The 18,116-nt window shown below is 36.6% G+C and overlaps 1 pseudogene; it reads left to right on the forward strand.

Moving 5' to 3' along the window:
- Positions 1-11,080: 11,080 nt before the first annotated feature.
- Positions 11,081-11,200, forward strand: LOC141346538 (5S ribosomal RNA; annotated as a pseudogene).
- The last annotated feature ends 6,916 nt before the right edge of the window (positions 11,201-18,116 follow it).

An 18,116-nucleotide genomic window follows, 5' to 3' on the forward strand; every position in this document is an offset into this window, starting at 1 on the left:
GTATTTTGAAACCTGGTGTACTTTGACTGACTGCATGTACCTTGTGAAGTGAAAACAAGTGTTATTCTTTGACAGAATAATTTCATTTTGAGTGAGATTTCCAGTGTTTTGGTAAAGTTAGTGTGATCAGAGAAAGATGTGTTCTGTTTTGAAATGAAGAGTTAGTATATATTTAACAAAATGTATTTTTGAGAAGAAAATTACCCATTTGGCCAATTGTATTTTGTAGGTGCCATTCTGTGTTAAGAGTTTAGAAAAAGTATCTGAAGTATGGGTAAGCGCTTGTTAGCGATTGAAAAAAAACTGTAATGCAAATGTGTATATCGACGTGAAAACAGAGTTTAAAATCGTTGTTTACTTTATTAATTTATTACTTTATTAAAAACTTGCAGAGCTGTCCATGGTACTGAACCCATCATAGACTCAATCTGAACTAACTTAAATTTGGGACATTCATGACAATTTGTATCATATATATAACTGACTATTCATATAAATTACAGGTTGGCTTTTTAAATTGTTAAAATTTCACTCAACACAAGATTAAAAAAGGATTTTAAGAAGACAAGGAGCTTTAAATATGCCTTCTCAAAAGACCTTTAAAACCTTTTCAACACACACAAAACATTTTTTTTTTAATGGAAACTTGGGTAAAACAATACACATTCATTCACATGTATTTACTCATGTCAGATAACACAGTATTGCAAAGTTTTAAGCAGGTCACAATAATGAGGGGACTCTTGATTTCGGCCACCAAATCATGGTAACACATTTCTGAACCCAAAGTGAATGCTTTGTTACAACATGAGCAAATGTGTTTGTACTAATGTCAGACAATTGCTCTTCTGTTTTTGTTTAAAAAAAATATGTACACATGATAGTGCCATAATAGTGCTGAGACTTTACGCATTGGTTGATGTATTTTTTCTTGCAATTGTCAAAGTACATCCAACTGCAAATACACAAAATAAAATATTCAAACTGGGAAATGTTACAGAGTGTTCTTTTAGTGTTTAATAAGGAAAACATTACTCTTTATTATACATAGCATTGGAAATTTGCTTGGAAAATCAAAAATTAGTTAATCATTTTACAGATTGTCCCAGAAGAATTAATCTGTTTAATCCAGACTTATTGAACCGTGTAATGTGTGAATGAAGAAAACAATGTTGGGGAGATGTTGAAGAACCCCATAGAATACAGTGATGGTAGAAATTGAACATCTAGAGTAAATAATTGTGTATTAAAGACTTGTAGTATGTTCTTTAGGGTCAAATTAATATTAAGCATTTTGTTTTGGAATAGTGTGACCCTCTTTTCAAAGGTTTTTGAACTGGATGCCGTGACAATGAAGAACCCCATAGAATACAGTGATGATAGAAATTGAACATCTAGGAGAAAATAATTGTGTATTAAAGACTTGTAGTATGTTCTTTAGGGTCAAATTAATATTTAGCATTTTGTTTTGGAATAGTGTGACCCTCTTTTCAAAAGTTATTGAACTGGATGCTGTGACAATGAAGAACCCCATAGAATACAGTGATGGTAGAAATTGAACATCTAGAGTAAATAATTGTGTATTAAAGACTTGTAGTATGTTCTTTAGGGTCAAATTAATATTTAGCATTTTGTTTTGGAATAGTGTGACCCTCTTTTCAAAAGTTATTGAACTGGATGAATTGTAAGCATCCTTTTTATATGCATATTAACAAAGCTATTGAACACTGTTAGTAGTTATAAGGGCTAGGCATGTGTCATAATTTGATTGATGGCTTTGACCTTTTGACCTTTCCCCTCCCCCACGCCCCTCCCCCGCCCTTTCCCAAGGTGCCCACCCACGTGTTTGACCCCGCGTTGACCTAGTGAACTCTACTGACCTTGTTTTGATGGATTGAGCAGGTGAGGGATTAACGACTGACAGGTTTATGGGTTGTTGAGAGGCTTAACGACAGGGTTTAACCCTCTGGGGTCTGAGGGTGTTTTGGGGCCCTGAAAAAGTTTTGACATGCCTTGACATTTGTGCTTTTTTCAGTATGTTAAAAACATATTAATATCCTAAATCTAAATACATTGTAATTAGCACAAATTGGACTACAAAAATATGTAAGCAGCATGAATGTACATTTTTAAGTTTTTGAGGAAAAACTACATTTTTGGAGTCACTGAAATAAGGTCATCTAACACATACAGAATATTTGTTCTCGGGACTTTCGAGAATTGAATGTAGTAGGCTTGGTTTTTTTCTACCAAATGATGTGAAAATCATCTAGTTCACTTGTTTTCACAAAACAGTATATAGATTTACATTTTTGAAGACACTTTTTGTTTCGAATGGCTGTATGCGAGAAGTCGTGAATGATCATGAATAATGCTGTGATTTACACCTGAGAAGACAAAGACCTGCATAATGAGCCACATAATGAGCCATTCAGTCAGATGTTGACTAAGAGGAAACAACAGAAAGAATAAAGGAAAAATGAAAGGACAAAATAAATATATATTTTGTTTGAAGCGTATTTTGAATATATTTAACTATCACGTAAAATAACTTGAGATTCACTTGTGAGTGCAGTTAAACTTTTTATTAGGAACAAAAGTAATAAACAACACAGAAGTCAAGATGTCGTGGGTGCAATATCCAAATCACTCGCAGGAAACTTGAACACAGGAAAACGGGGAACAGCAGAAACTGCAAAGAAAATTAAAGCTGCAAGCAGCGTTGACCGGGCCCTCGCCGTCTGGCAGTCGCCATCCCGATAGCATCAGGAAAACGGTGCCCAGTTGGCACATGCATTCACAGTAACCCTTTGGACTAACCCTAACTGTCTCTCCTCCTGTCTGACTCTTTCTCTTACCACCCATCCCACCTCCTTACACTCAGCCACTTACCACACAAACACACACATAGAGTGCAGAGCAGAGTGAGATCAGATTTGTTTTTTAATTTTCTTTCATTCGTGGAGTTTTATATAATTATGAAATTAACTGTGTTTAATCAGAATGAATAGTTATTTGTATGAAAAAAGTTTCAAAGAGTTAGGATGCTGCACTTTAAATATATAATAAATCATTGAAAATTGAAAATGGGAAATGAAATTCTAGGCACGCTATCTGCCTCAAAAACACAGGAAACAAATATTTGAATGTATTTTGTATTTTTTTTTATTTGCCATGGCAACAGCATTTGATGCATCAGGGACGCCTTTACAGACTCTCATCGGCCGTGTTTTTACATCATTCTGATGAAGTTTGAAGAAAATCAAGTACAAATATATTGTTCGTTGTTCGTTCGTGTGTTAGTTCATTAACCAATGTTAACAAAAGAGACCCTATTTTAAATAGTTACCATGTTTTATGATCTACATCCATTTTTTAATATTATTTTAATGATCTATAAGCATCTGTGAAATAATTATAAACAAATATATTAAAAATAAATACATATTTACCTAGTTGATGTATTTGTTTCTCATTCTAATTAAGTGAACTGAGCAGTATAGTGTCATACTTATAAGATTTTTTATTCTATCAGTGAGATTGTATATATGTATATAAATCATATAATTTTTCCTTAAAAGATTAAAAAAAATATTTTAATGCTCTTTAAGCACCTATACAAAATAATTATGTAAAAGTACACTGACAGTACAGTCTATATCAACTGATTCTATGGATTATTTTCATTCTTATACACTGAGAATGAGCTAAATAGCATTAGAGGTCAAACGATTCCTTATCTTATGAGGACCTCTAGTGTTCATCCCTGGTATTAGAGCTTTAATCTGACAAATTTATGTGACACTTTTAATGTTTTTGGGGCATCTGAGCATGATAACATTTTGAAACTACACGTATTTCCTAAGAATTTCTTGTTCTTTATATGTAAAAAGTTTTGATGAGTTAGAATAATGCAATTTAAAGATATATGAAAATAACTCTAAATCTTTTTTATTGTTACTTTCATAAATCACCACATCAACACCGTTCAAGATGTCCCAAAGCCGTTCACAATTTAACATCTTCAGTATCTTGGCATCATGTTGACAAAGTTTGGTGTGAACTGTCTGATTCTGCTATGAGTGATATGAATTTATTCACAGCTATATTTAAAAACACAGGAAACAAATGTTAAAGTTTGACATGTTGCCATGGCAACAGCATTTGATGTATCAAGGACCCCTTCACAGATTCTCATCGGCCGTGTTTTGATATTATTCTGATGAAGTTTGAAGCAAACTGAGTAAAATTAAGAGGTTGATTTAAAAGCGTTTTGCAAGCAACACACTTCCTGCTGCCAGTTGGTGGCGCTATAACTTTGACTCATAATAGTCACATCTCTGTGATCGGTATCATACGACGAACAAACTGCTTAAGTTTGGTCAAAATCAGATAAAGTGTGTCAAAATTATTAGACATTTCCTGTTTCTCATTTCTTGCCATAATTTGTCGCCCTGCCACGGCCAAACCGTTCGAGATACCAAAAATCCCCTGGCAATTTTGCATTCCCAATATCTTGAGATCATGTTGACCGAGTTTGGTGGCCATCGGTGGAAAGGTCTAGGAGGAGTATTTCAAATTCCACAGCTTGATTTTTCCAAAAATCCATATTTAAATAAAAATAGCTGACTTCCTGTTGGTCGTAGCTAATGGGTGTAAATTAGAAAGTTGTCCGGCTTGATGAGTCCAATATATGTACCGAGTTTGGTGACTGTAGGACAAAGTAACCCCCCAACTTTTGTCAAAAGGTGGCGCTATGGAGCGCCTGCTCCACGCCCATTTATGGGCTTTTATCAGTGTTTAACTGTCATTAATACAGATGTGTGTGTTGAGTTTCATGAAATTCTAAGCATTTTAAGTGGCTCAAAAACACAAAAAACTAAAGTTAAAGTTTGACACGTTGCCATGGCAACATGATAAAAGTTATGGATAACGCCCTTCACAGATTCTTATCGGTCGTGTTTTGACATTATTGTGATGAAGTTTGAAGCAAATTGAGTAAAATTAAGAGGCTGAGTTTAAAGCGTTTCAAAAACGTCACGCTTTCTGCTGCCAGTTGGTGGCGCTATAACTTTGACTCATAATAGTCACATCTCTGTGATCGGCATCAGACGGTGAACAAACTGCTGAAGTTTGGTCAAAATCAGACAAAGTATGTCAAAGTTATTAGGCACTTCCTGTTTCTCATTTCTCGCCATAAATTTGTCGCCCCGTCACGGTCAAACCGTTCGAGATATCAAAAATCCCCTGGCAATTTTGCGTCCCCAATGTCTTGAGATCATGCTGACCGAGTTTGGTTGCCATCGGTGGAAAGGCCTAGTAGGAGTATTTCAAATTCCATTGCATGCACTTTTTAGACATCCCTGAATAGCCGACTTCCTGTTTGGCGAAGCATGGACTATGAGTGTGAAATTTGTTCGGCCCGATGAGGTCTATATGTGTATGAATTTTGGTGACTGTAGGTCAACCGTTGTGCGCTCCAGAGCCCTTCAAAAGTCGCAATTTTTAACGCTGTGCCATGCCCCCCCCCAGGTGACCCCCCCATGTCAAAGTCTGTCCGGCCCTGATGGCCGCAGGTTCCAATGTGTGTGCAAAGTTTCAAGAGTTTTCGTGTATGTTAAGGCCCCCGAAATCCCCCAAAACATTGAAAAAAAAATAATAATAATAATAATAATAATAATAATAATTAAAGCTGCAAGCAGCGTTGACCGGGCCCTCGCCGTCTGGCAGTCGCCATCCCGATAGCATCAGGAAAACGGTGCCCAGTTGGCACATGCATTCACAATAACCCTTTGGACTAACCCTAACTGTCTCTCCTCCTGTCTGACTCTTTCTCTTACCACCCATCCCACCTCCTTACACTCAGCCACTTACCACACAAACACACACATAGAGTGCAGAGCAGAGTGAGATCAGATTTGTTTTTTTAATTTTCTTTCATTCGTGGAGTTTTGTATATGAAATGAACTGTGTTTAATCAGAATGAATAGTTATTTGTATGAAAAAAGTTTCAAAGAGTTAGGATGCTGCACTTTAAATATATAATAAATCATTGAAAATTGAAAATGGAAAATGAAATTCTAGGCACGCTATCTGCCTCAAAAACACAGGAAACAAATATTTGAATGTATTTTGTATTTTTATTTATTTGCCATGGCAACAGCATTTGATGCATCAGGGACGCCTTTACAGACTCTCATCGGCCGTGTTTTTACATCATTCTGATGAAGTTTGAAGAAAATCGAGTACAAAAATATTGTTCGTTGTTCGTTCGTGTGTTAGTTCATTAACCAATGTTAACAAAAGAGACCCTATTTTAAATAGTTACCATGTTTTATGATCTACATCCATTTTTTAATATTATTTTAATGATCTATAAGCATCTGTGAAATAATTATAAACAAATATATTAAAAATAAATACATATTAACTTAGTTGATGTATTTGTTTCTCATTCTAATTAAGTGAACTGAGCAGTATAGTGTCATACTTCTAAGATTTTTTATTCTATCAGTGAGATTGTATATATGTATATAAATCATATAATTTTTCCTTAAAAGATTAAAAAAAGATTTTAATGCTCTTTAAGCACCTATACAAAATAATTATGTAAAAGTACACTGACAGTACAGTCTATATCAACTGATTCTATGGATTATTTTCATTCTTATACACTGAGAATGAGCTAAATAGCATTAGAGGTCAAACGATTCCTTATCTTATGAGGACCTCTAGTGTTCATCCCTGGTATTAGAGCTTTAATCTGACAAATTTATGTGACACTTTTAATGTTTTTGGGGCCTCTGAGCATGATAACATTTTGAAACTACACGTATTTCCTAAGAATTTCTTGTTCTTTATATGTAAAAAGTTTTGATGAGTTAGAATAATGCAATTTAAAGATATATGAAAATAACTCTTCATCTTTTTTATTGTTACTTTCATAAATCACCACATCAACACCGTTCAAGATGTCCCAAAGCCGTTCACAATTTAACATCTTCAGTATCTTGGCATCATGTTGACAAAGTTTGCTGTGAACTGTCTGATTCTGCTATGAGTGATATGAATTTATTCACAGCTATATTTAAAAACACAGGAAACAAATGTTAAAGTTTGACATGTTGCCATGTATCAAGGACCCCTTCACAGATTCTCATCGGCCGTGTTTTGATATTATTCTGATGAAGTTTGAAGCAAATTGAGTAAAATTAAGAGGTTGATTTAAAAGCGTTTTGCAAGCAACACACTTCCTGCTGCCAGTTGGTGGCGCTATAACTTTGACTCATAATAGTCACATCTCTGTGATCGGTATCATACGACGAACAAACTGCTTAAGTTTGGTCAAAATCAGATAAAGTGTGTCAAAATTATTAGACATTTCCTGTTTCTCATTTCTCGCCATAATTTGTCGCCCTGCCACGGCCAAACCGTTCGAGATACCAAAAATCCCCTGGCAATTTTGCATTCCCAATATCTTGAGATCATGCTGACCGAGTTTGGTGGCCATCGGTGGAAAGGTCTAGGAGGAGTATTTCAAATTCCACAGCTTGATTTTTCCAAAAATCCATATTTAAATAAAAATAGCTGACTTCCTGTTGGTCGTAGCTAATGGGTGTAAATTAGAAAGTTGTCCGGCTTGATGAGTCCAATATATGTACCGAGTTTGGTGACTGTAGGACAAAGTAACCCCCCAACTTTTGTCAAAAGGTGGCGCTATGGAGCGCCTGCTCCACGCCCATTTATGGGCTTTTATCAGTGTTTAACTGTCATTAATACAGATGTGTGTGTTGAGTTTCATGAAATTCTAAGCATTTTAAGTGGCTCAAAAACACAAAAAACTAAAGTTAAAGTTTGACACGTTGCCATGGCAACATGATAAAATTTATGGATAACGCCCTTCACAGATTCTTATCGGTCGTGTTTTGACATTATTGTGATGAAGTTTGAAGCAAATTGAGTAAAATTAAGAGGCTGAGTTTAAAGCGTTTCAAAAACGTCACGCTTTCTGCTGCCAGTTGGTGGCGCTATAACTTTGACTCATAATAGTCACATCTCTGTGATCGGCATCAGACGATGAACAAACTGCTGAAGTTTGGTCAAAATCAGACAAAGTATGTCAAAGTTATTAGGCACTTCCTGTTTCTCATTTCTCGCCATAAATTTGTCGCCCCGTCACAGTCAAACCGTTCGAGATATCAAAAATCCCCTGGCAATTTTGCGTCCCCAATGTCTTGAGATCATGCTGACCGAGTTTGGTGGCCATCGGTGGAAAGGCCTAGTAGGAGTATTTCAAATTCCATTGCATGCACTTTTTAGACATCCCTGAATAGCCGACTTCCTGTTTGGCGAAGCACGGACTATGAGTGTGAAATTTGTTCGGCCCGATGAGGTCTATATGTGTATGAATTTTGGTGACTGTAGGTCAACCGTTGTGCGCTCCAGAGCCCTTCAAAAGTCGCAATTTTTAACGCTGTGCCATGCCCCCCCCAGGTGACCCCCCCATGTCAAAGTCTGTCCGGCCCTGATGGCCGCAGGTTCCAATGTGTGTGCAAAGTTTCAAGAGTTTTCGTGTATGTTAAGGCCCCCGAAATCCCCCAAAACATTGAAAAAAAAAAAAAAAAAAATAATAATAATAATAATAATAATCCTTAGAAAAACAATAGGGCCTTCGCCCTTTTGGGCTCGGGCCCTAATAATCCTTAGAAAAACAATAGGGCCTTCGCCCTTTTGGGCTCGGGCCCTAACAAGTAGATGTGAGCAACACAGTGATCTGACAAAGACAGAGCTAACATGGAGAAAATACATACACTACCAGCCAAACTTTTTTATTATTAAAAGTTTTTTTTTTAAGTGAGCAGTTTTTTTTTTACATAGTAAACCTATTTCACAAAATTAGATAATTATTTTTCTTTAAAAAAGTACCTTTGACTGGTAAGTGTATAGGTGTATAACAGTTAGGTGCAAATAAAAACAGTGAAAGATGAATACAGGTGTGAGGTTTATAATGAAGTGATACAGAAGAAACCACACATCTTCTACCTTTCATACAGATTACTTAGAGAATATTAGTTTTTTATTTGAATTGGTTTATGTAAACGTAAACATTTCAAGCTTTCTACAAGTATATGCATTATGTTTGTGAGGCACGTAATCACTGAGATTTAGGTTGTTTCATTTATGTGTCAGTGAAAAGATATAACAGAGACAGTGAAGGCAGAGCGCGTGCCCTGTCTGTTTTCTTATTTTCATAAAAGCACAGTGTATATAAATAAAAATATACACTCTACAGTTTCGAATGATGTATTGGTTGTATTTGTACGATCGGAGAATTTTACATTCTTTTCGGCATTGTTACAAAAGCGTGCCTCAAAACGCGCCGGCGCGTTTTTTCGACCAAAGGGGGTCGAAACATCCTGAGACATGAGACATTTAGATGCAGTGAAATGAAACATACTTTATAATGTTTCACTTGCTGTAGTCAGGAAATACAGTTGGCAAAAAGTCTTAACTGGTAAAATGTGTGCACATTCTGTCACAGTAACAACTAACAAGCAGGCTAATAAAAGAAAAAAACTTACTTGTGTAAATATTTCCTCTGCTGGTTCACGCTGTGTCTCATATAATGTACATCTTCTGATGTAAGTTTTATTCCTGACAGCCCATCTTCTTCCAGAAAGGACTAACTTGAAAGAAAAGAAACTGCTTTCTCCTTTGTTTACTGTGATGTGGGCGTCAACTTTTGGCGCGGCGCCCTCACGTGGACGATTTGAATTTGAAAAGAGAATCGCTCTTGGGCGTGATCTAATTAAATCTAATGAAGCAGACAAGAGAGACTGGACATCGTGTTGGTTTCATACGGATTACTTTATCACAGAATATTTGATTTCGATATTACATTACTTCATTTGAAAGTATAGATATCAAGCTTCCTCTAGATATATTGCTCATGTCTCTGTGTTGTGTATTGGCTGAGTTATAGTCTATTTTAATGACGCGTTTCTGAATGAAGATCACGGAGATCAACGCGGCAGACAGCACACCCTTTTTGTTTTCTTTATTTTGTAAAATCACAATATTTTTTTGGTTTTGTGAGTATATACAAATAAAAGTAGACCCTTTACAGATTCGATTGATGTACTGCTTTTATCTGTACAATCAGAAATGACAGAGTAATTGAAGTTCCTTTTGGGAAACTGCCACAAAACGCGTATACGTGTGTTTGGACCCCAGGGGGTTAACGGATTCAGGTGTGCTTGATCAGAGATGGACCTCCACTCCACAGGAAGGGGGCCACCAGGAGTAGGACTGCATACCCCTGTATAAAGGATGCCTTTACGGCGGCGAATTACAAGGCATCAGCTTGTGGCAGTGGTGGGATTTGAACCCACGCCCATGAAGAGACTGGAGCCTAAATCAAATGCCTCAGACCAGTCGGCCACGCTACCCTAGAACGTGCACCTTCCTGGGCCCTTTTCTGCCCTCTTCCCTCACCCCAAAGATAGAGAGAACGTCGGATGCCGGACCTTCTTTGCAAAGCCTCTGGAATGTGGGCAAAGAACGTTTTTCTACCGTGTGTGCACTTTAAATATCTGTATTTGTACTGTATTTTTATCTGTATCATCTGAAGTTTGTTCAGCGCTCTCAGAGGAAAACAGTTTGAAGAGGCTCAAGGGAAAGACAGCAAGATTCATCTGTTGAGCAGGTTTCTGAGAACTAAAATCAACAAAAGCAAAACATCTGTGAGCCTATTCATATTAGGAGCACCTATAATACATAAATACACACACACACACACACACACACATACATGTATGGGGACATTCCATAGGCAAATAAATAACAGCGAAAGCAAGTAGGCAAATATAAGTAAGACTTACTCATGTAAATGTCTCCTCCTGCTGGGTTTGCGTCACATCACGTCCTTCTTATGATTGAGGTAAATATAAGTCTTATTCCTCAAAGCAAGTCTTTGTTCCAGTAACGATCAGTAACCAAGATGAACTTGAAAAGAAGTGTTTCTTTGTTTGCTATTTATATAATATGCTGGCTTTTACGGAGGCTGATCTTTAACTAGCCCACTTTTGGAGCATACCGGGCTGAGAGCCCCCGATCTCGTCTGATCTCGGAAGCTAACCAGCGTCGGGCCTGGTTAGTACTTGGATGGGAGACCGCCTGGAAATACCAGGTGCTGTAAGCTTTTGCCTTTTCTTCACTATTTATATAATATGCTGGCTTTTAGAAAGACGTGTTTTACAGCTCTATTTATTACAATCATTTAAATGTATTATAGAGTTTTAAGTGTTTTTTAGGCCATTTTATTACTCTTAACATTTTAAGTGTGTGTGTCTTTAATAAATGGATGGTTGGCCTGTCATGTGACTAGACACATGACAGGAAGCAGGAAGTACAACTGTATAATAGAGCAGCATGACAAACAAAGGGCAGTAACCAAACTGTTGGATTGAGGAGTTGCTAATTTTAGAGCTCACCTTTCCATTCACCACCTGCAAACTTTGGATTAAACTTTCTGTGGATTGTACATGCACTGGTGGACACTCACATTGGACTTATCAACACACTGGGATTCTTGGACTGTTTTAGGGTATGGACAAATGAACTGTATTCTTTTAACAGAGTTTACCTACTTTTATCGTGTTGTTTTAAAGTCTTTTATGTGAACCTTGTAAATAAACCAAATCTATTTAAACCAATCTTGTTTTATGTCTCATTCTTTTAACCACTAGTCATCTCTCACAGTTAAATCTGACCCCATTTTAGTCTTGTAACTCGGCTGATAAGGCCCCTTGTTACACTTGGATGGGAGACCGCCTGGGAATACCAGGTGCTGTAAGCTCTTGCCTTTTCTTCACTATTTATATAATATGCTGGCTTTTACGGAGGATGATCTTTAAATAGCCCACTTTTTGGAGCAACCCTCGCTTACGACCATACCCCCACCTGAGGCGCTAGAGAGCTACAGGAAGTGAGAGCGGAGGACATTATTAAAGCTGTAACGGAACAATGTGGACATGGCAAAATTTTAGCGTTAAGACCAAGACAAGGGAAAGAATATGAACTGACAATGGAAAAAGAAGAAACGTGAAAAACTAATTGATGTACTAAGAATAAAAGGAGTGGACTGTGAAGTAAAAAAATTACAAAACAGTTGTTTCCTTCATGCACCTGCCTGTTTACCTGGATGACAAAGAAATTTTAGTAAAATTGGAGGGATGGGGAGTTGATCCCATTACAAAAATTAAAAGAAGACGCTACCCGGGCACCGACATTGAAGATGGAACAAGGTTCCTTAAGGTGAGGTTCCCCAAGCAAGTGGCATCGTTGCCATATAGCACACGGCTAGAAACAGGTGAAAACCTGTAGGCTGTGCATGAGCCCGGATCACCTGCTTAAAGAATGCCCGAATTTTGTGTGCTACAAATGTGAGAAGAGGGGACATTTTGCACGAGATTGCAATGCTGTCAGGTAATGAATCACTCTTTATCTTAATTCAAGAAATAAGAGTAAAATTACGTCAGTCTTAGAATTTTGAAACACTTAAGACTAAAATTTGACTCTGAGCATCTTTATACATACGGGCCCAGGGGCCGTATGTATAAAACGTCTAAGAAATGCTCCTAAGAGTAGTCCTAAACTTTGACTTAAGTGTCAAAAAATTCTTAGCAAGAAGTAGGACTTTTTTAAGAGTAGGAGACTTTTATAAAGAATCTAAAAGCAACTTTCAGTAAAGTTTGAGACTGATTCTTAAGTTCTGACTTAAGTGTTGTAAATTAAAGACTTCAATGATTGGAACACAAAATGGCCACCCTTGACCTCTGAATCAGCCAATAGTGAGCCTGCTCATGTGAGTCACAGCAGCACAACACCAATTATTTGATGGAACTACAATACAAACATTTAATTAAGACACTATTTAATATTTCAGTGTATTTAAACAAATGCTTTGCATTGTGGAAAATTATCACAAATTATTATTAATGCTTTGAAATCCATGTCTCCTCATTTACAGTTGGAGCAATGATGTGAACAGCTCCAAGAACTCAAAGAAAGCCCACAAACTTAAAAGTTTCTAGTTTTGCAGCATGGTTTGACGGTCAGTTGGAAAGTCAATAAACTGCCTTTAAGTTGTGGCCAAGAGAGAGAAAAAAAGTGTTACTGATTTTGTAAGCATATTGCATATTTGCTTGGAGTCAATTGTTTTACTTTTATTTTTTTGATAATAATGCAGTAAAATGTGTCATATTTTTTGGCATTGCTGTCCTACAAAGAAATTATGAACACATGCAAAAACAAGAGAGGACCAACACAAAATTAATAACTTATTATGTTGTATTCAATGTCAATGTTGAGAGTTTAGTGATTTTGTCACTAGATTTGTAGACATCCTTCCCCCTTTTGATACTTTGAGACTAAACCTTACTTAGATTACAACACTCTCCCACTGATATATTTATATTATATAGATCAGTGAACTTACCATTATGTCCTAATCCTCATCAGCTACATTGTGTGACTGTTTTAACTACTTTCAATTGAAAGCAGTTAGCAAAACTGATCAGTGTTTTTGATGGTTTAAGTGAAATGTGAGGTCATTAAAACCCTCCACACATCACTTTTGGTCACTGATGTGTTTGGTGAGGTTAGTGTCACAATATTTAAGACCTGCTTACTGTGTCATCACCAGTGCTTTGCTGCATTTTTACAATCTTTCAAATTTTCCAATGAAAATAAATAAACAAACAAACATATTATTGCAGCTAGAGCATTGATTTGTAGAGTGGATTAAGTTATTATGCTTATTACTTGGTCAATTACAAAAATAAATACATTAAAGAATGCTTGATGGTCACGATTGTATCATTTTATCAACTCCATATCATCATATAACTCCAGTATGTCATATGTGTATTGTAAAGTGTGTGTTTCCTCCTTTTTGCTGCCATTGTGTTACTCCTAACTAGGTTAGGAGACCTCTCCAACTCTCTTAAATAATTTAGGAGCTGAGACCTAGTCTTAACACTTAAGAACTTTTATGAATCACTCTTTATCTTAAGTCCAGAAATAAGAGTAAAAATATGTCACTCTTAGAATTTTTAAACACTTAAGACTAAAATTTGACTCTGAGAAGCTTTATACATACGGTCCCAGGGGCCGTATGTATAAAACTTCTAAGAAATGCTCTTAAGAGAAGTCTTAAACTTTGACTTAAGTGTCAAAAAATTCTTAGTAAGAAGTAGGACTCTTTTAAGAGTAGGAGACTTTTATAAAGAATCTAAAAGCAACTTTCAGTAAAGTTTGAGACTGATTCTTAAGTTCTGACTTAAGTGTTGTAAATTAAAGACTTCAATGATTGGAACACAAAATGGCCGCCCTTGACCTCTGAATCAGCCAATAGTGAGCCTGCTCATGTGAGTCACAGCAGCACAACACCAATTATTTGATGGAACTACAATTGTCACGGGTGAGTAGCAAGGAGGTCTGGGTCTAAATGCTGGGAAGGAGATTTTAATGAACAATAAACAAACAAACAAACAAACAAAAAGGCCAACACGGCACAAACTGAAACACTACAAAACAAAATCAAGAACTCAAAGGTCAGGGATTTCCAAGAACACAAAGTACACATAACTAAAGACAAGACAATGCAGACCTGAAAACGGAATGAAGAGTGAGTGTTCTTATACAGAGTCCAGATAGTGAACAGCTGTGTGTGAATCAGTGGTAATGACAAAACAGACGTGATGAATCAGAGTGCAGTGCAAACAGCGACCTCAGGTGGCTGAGGGAAAACCCACAGCCCCGATCATGACATATGGTGTTTGATGCATGATTTTATGATGCCACCCTTGAATTAATCAGTGCTCCACTAAGGCCACCCCTGTTAAAAAAGTCTAGAATCGCCACTGAGCGGAAGCATGGTAGTTACGCACTTTATTTTACAATGCCATTTTCCTGTTCTTATTTTATTTTAATAACTGATCCACAAAAATATCAATAAAAAATTAATATAAAAATTATACAAAACGAAATTCGTTTAAGAAGGGATTTTCCACAAATAAAAACGTACGAAGTGGTCAAAAAAATTGTGTCTGACCCTCTCCAATTCTCCCTGCTTATTGCCGTCCAATTCATACCACGTCCTTTATGACATTTACAAATTACACAAACTTCTTTCGTAATTAACATATTAAACTGAAACAAAACAAATAATATTTAAACATAAATGTAAAACAGAAAATAAATTGTTTCTGAAATGGCTGCAATTAACAATATAGATTGCACTTTCTCTTTCCGTTTGATCTGTTCTTTAATCTAACCTTTGCCGCTTTTTTATCATTCTTGAAGTAAACATTTGCCCTTTTGGTGATTAAATAAACTGTTTTAGATTTCTGCTTGAACTACACAATGTGTCCTGTGTGTGTTTGATACCTGCAAGTTATCTGTTAACGCAGCGCTGCACTTTTGTCCGGTTTCATTAAGGGTGGGTAAAAAAAAAGGATTCTCGGATGCATCTCAATCCTCTCTTCAATGAGCGTGTGTTTTCCCCGCATATGGCACGTGCGCGCGCTAGAGACGAGGCGGGCTTCATTGCACAGGATTTGCACTGTGAGCTACATGTGCATTGTTTGACAGTGTCAACTTTCAACCGCAGTTTTTTTACTTTACATATGCCTTCATTTCTGCCGTTTGTAATGCAGTACTGCACAAAACTCGCGCACTGACAGACTTTGACTTGTGCTTTGGGTTTGTTCGTCCTAAAAAGCTCGATTGCGGATGCGGTTAAATGCACTTGCATTTTCGAATACTTTTATACGAAACTGATGTACTGTACACACAGTCAGTTATGTTTTTAGAGCAGGACAAAACATTTGATATATATCGAAATAGATCTGTGCATTCGTTTTAATGCAGCCTGTTAAAGGAGCTACTGTCTACGATCTCATCAGTAATAATCAAATGATAAAGAAAAAAGAACACTTATTTTAAATAAGTTATTGTTTAAAAAAATAGCCTGCTAAAATAATGGAAAAATCAATTAGATAGAAAATGTAAATGAAAATGTAGCCATGTGCAGTAATATTGCTGAGTAAACTGAGAATGTGATGCATGGTTATATTTAGTTGATATTGAATATTGTAAATTAAATTTAATCTTAATTTTAAGATGGCAGTAGGCCTACTGACATACAGAGATTCCAAATATAAACAAAAGGCATAAAACCAAAAATTTTACATAGTTAAAATGTAAAGATTCGCACCCCTTTACAATGAGCCCATTTGCAACATCAACTAAGATTGATGAAAGCTGTAGAATAGAAGTGTTGTTCCTTGTTAGAGTCTGTTAATTTCAACATTTACTGTAATATTGTTACATTTTGAAATTTATTTTGTTAACATTAAAGGTTGTATCAGCGATTTCTAGCCTAAAACATAAGTGTCAATTTCAGCTTACCTTTCTTCAGGATCCGCTCGCTGCCTGTCCCATAAATTGTCTGTGAAAAAACCGCGTCTCTCTGGTCAGCCTAGGGTCCGAGATATGCCAAAAAAACAATCGGCACTACCAACCTTTCCACAGCAAAAACAAACAGTGTTCCAACCAATCAGCGTCAGGGATTTGGTGTTGTGGACTTTCGCGCCGCCTCCCTCACATCCCTGCACCAGTAGGAAAGTCCACAACACCAAACCCCTGACGCTGATTGGTTGGAACACTGTTTGGTTATCTGTGGTGTGTTGATAGCGCCGTTTGTTTTTTTGGCATATCTCGGACCCTAGGCTGACCAGAGAGACGCGGTTTTTTCACAGACAATTTATGGGGCAGGCAGCGAGCGGATCGTGATGAAAGGTAAGCTGAAATCGACACTTTATGTTTTAGGCTAGAAATCGCTGATACAACCTTTAATGAACTATGAAATAACTTTAATGATCAATATATAATTAATATTAATATTTTTATTTATTTACCAAGTATGGTTTAGTATTTTTTTTTTAAATAGTAGATTACTTTTTTAGTTTTCGTTCAGTATCCATTTTCAAAAACTATCGGTTAATTAATTGGTATCGGCCAGTGTGGTCCAACCTAGCTATCGGTATCGGTAAAAACCAATATTGGTCGACCTCTAATTCTTAACTATCAAATTTTAAATTCTTATCCAAAATTATGCCAAGATACTTGACTTCATTCACTACTTCTTAATATGCACCTTAAATACATCCCTTGCAGGCTTATTTCGTATGGAGAAGCATATAGAAGCTGTTTTCTTAACATTAAGAGTTAAATGTGACATCTCAAGCCATCTAGAAATTTTCTGCAATGCCTGAGTCAGATGCTCACCTGCCTAGCTAGGTGTTTTAGCAGACACATGGATGACAGTGTCATCTGCATACAACTGACAGTTGACACCCGGACAGCAGCTAGGTAGGTCATTTATATACATTGTAAACAACAATGGGCCAAGTACTGACCCTTGCGGTACTCCCAAGTTGTTTGCACACAGAGGTGACCTCACCCCATTAACCCTAACACATTGCTGTCTTCTGCCCAAATAGGACCCAAACCACTGTAAAGCTTCTGATGACATTTTAAACTGATTTAATTTATTTAATAAAATGCTATGATTAATAGTGTCAAAGGCCGTCTTTAGGTCAAGGAACACTGCCCCAACTACATTTCCTTTATCCAATGAGACTTTTATTTTGTCAAGCAAATAACAGTTAGCTATTTCAGTGGAATATTTCTCTCTAAATCCGACCTGCTGTGGATGATGGTTAGACTCTACATGTTCCGCAAGTTGTTCGGCAACAATCTTTTCCAGAACTTTGGAAACTACAGCAATAGGAATAGGACTATAATTACTAACTACCTCCTTATCTCCCAATTTATATACCGGTGTAATTATTGCTGTTTTCCAGCTCTCTGGGAATGTTTTTGCTTGTATTGACAAATATACTAAATAGGTAATCGGCTTCAACAGACAACTTTGGTATCTTTTGATTAATTCAGCGTGAAGTCATAGATGTCCTTAGACATAGAATTACACACATTTGCAATCACTTTCTGAACCTTATCAAGAGATACCTCTTTAATATAAAATAAGC

The sequence above is a fragment of the Garra rufa genome, chromosome 1 (assembly GCF_049309525.1).
Source record: "Garra rufa chromosome 1, GarRuf1.0, whole genome shotgun sequence".
Lineage (NCBI taxonomy): Eukaryota > Metazoa > Chordata > Actinopteri > Cypriniformes > Cyprinidae > Garra > Garra rufa.